At 35.3% G+C, this 2,238-nt stretch overlaps 1 pseudogene; it reads right to left on the bottom strand.

Moving 5' to 3' along the window:
- Window positions 1-1,010: 1,010 nt before the first annotated feature.
- Window positions 1,011-2,238, bottom strand: part of LOC103609570 — an 8,107-nt pseudogene continuing 6,879 nt past the window's right edge.

Below are 2,238 nucleotides of genomic sequence, written 5' to 3'. Positions count from 1 at the left end.
ACTAAAACCTGTACACCCTACAACGCCATACATGATATAATTCCACAATACACTTTTCTTGCCTGAAAATAATTGCAATCATTGTTTCTTCTTAAAAGTAAATAAATAGGCCAGCTGCCAAAAAATACATACATACATATATCTATACACATTCTTCAAAAATTTGCCAAAGCCAGCAATTGCTTTGAATTGTTATTTAAATTTTTAATTTTCATTTAATTAGTTTGAAATGTCTATTAAAAAGAGCTATGGGTTATGCTGTTCATACAAAATTAACCAAACAATTAAAAAGGCAGGCAAGTAGGCATTATCAATTACAATTTTAAAACCAGACTAATTGAGACAAAACAGGGGAGGAAAAAAAGCTTTATTAACAAAGTGATATAACTTTATAAGACAAACAGTAATATGGACCAAATTCAAGAAAAGTAATTTTTTTTTCCTTTTTGTCTTTTTTCGTGACCGGTAACGGGATCGCAACCCTCGGTGTCGCGCCCGCATCACGCTCAACCAGTGAGCAGACGGGTCTCTATATGGGATCCGAACCCTCAGCGGGAGCGCCGCTGCACTCCCAAGCACCGCACTCTACCAAGTGCACCACCGGGCCGGCCCAAGAAAAGTAATTTTTAAAGCAGGCCTGGTAAAAATTTTATCACTTACTCTTTATGTGATATGGCTCAAATATTAGCAGGCCTGCTAATCCCTCAGTAGAATTAATGAGATCCCTTCTAACCCCAAATTTCTTTATACTAAAGCAACCTTTTTGGCTCTCAGATTAGTGGCTGTCAGATTTATATCATAAACACCCAGGAGCTGATTGAAAGAAAGAAAGAAAGATTTATTCAACAAATACTTGAGCTCCTACTGTGGGATACAGCAGTGAACAANACAAATATCAAGATAAACCTCAAGGTGAACTACAGAATTTTAACTAAGTTTAATTTTATTTGTAAAGTGAAAACTACACTTTTTCCAACATTCCATGGAAAATTTTCATAAAAAACAAATACCTATCATAAATTAGACCAGTAACCCCAAATTCCTTCATCTTTCTTCTGTTTTCAGGATCATTGGTATCATCACCCCAGCAAAATATGACTAGTCCCTTAAGCTTTCGCCTCTTGAATATAGGATGGGTTTCTGAGCAGGTCTTCAGTATGTGCATTTATGCTCTAAAAGAAGAAAAATTAGTTGTTCATGAAAAAGTAATGTATTAATGTTATGGAAGGAACTCAGCAAGGAAACTTCAGACACTCAGACAGTTGGAGTCAGGAAGTATATTATGCTAGTGGGACCCAGGTGAACTCAAGTTCTAAATCCTGGGACCCTGAGTGCAGGCAGGGTTACAGTTTTGTACTTTCCTTAGGTAGGCATGCAGGCTTTTATTGGCCCTGTCTGTATCACACAGACTGGGGACTTGAGTGAGAAGCTGTACAGAAGCAGGAAATGTGGTTACTTTGCTGAGGGCATTAGCTAAAAATTTTCCTTTAGACCCCCCAACATTTGCTTCAGACCCCCCAACATTAACTGCAAATGCTAAATGCTCATACTCTACATTTGTGCTCTCTAAGGTAGAGTAGGCAGGAAAAGAAAATATTAGAACATTTTCTTACAGTTAATGTTATCTTGTTCTTTTTAATGGATATTTCACATATACTTGTACATATATTCACAATACATGAGGATACTTCAAAAAGTTCATGGAAAAATAGAATTAAAATACAATACGAATCTTCCCATGAACATTTTGAAGAACTTTTGTGTTGATAATATACGTAGGAAATTTATAAACATACAGACATTCAATATGTGATCCAAAAATTTTTACTAATCAAGTGCTCTATCGAACTAAGTTTACAGTCGAACTTTAGATGATTTATAAAATCCACTCAGAAAACTAAACTCAACAACTTAATGGGACTGGCTGGTTAGCTCAGTTGCTTAGAGTGTAGTGTTATAACACCAAGGTCAAGGGTTCAGATCTCCTTACCAGCCAGGTGCAAAGAAAAAAAAAGAAGAAGATACCACTTTTAGAAAGACAATTTTAAAAAAACAAAAATAAACAAAAACTTCATGTAAGCCAGAAGGAAATTTTTACTTCCCTTCATTTAATGCTTTTCATTCTGAGCCTTAATATCCTCATTTTTAATTAGAGCTACTTGTTTGCTACGCTTTAGTCAAAACTTTAACTATGTGTATGTAATAAGAAACCTTATTTACTACTGCTCTCAAACATAA

Source organism: Galeopterus variegatus, unplaced genomic scaffold (assembly GCF_000696425.1).
Source record: "Galeopterus variegatus unplaced genomic scaffold, G_variegatus-3.0.2 Scaffold9789, whole genome shotgun sequence".
In the NCBI taxonomy this organism is placed as follows: Eukaryota; Metazoa; Chordata; class Mammalia; order Dermoptera; family Cynocephalidae; genus Galeopterus; species Galeopterus variegatus.
Note: the sequence above shows the minus strand (reverse complement) of the source record. Positions and strands in the feature narration are given on the sequence as shown.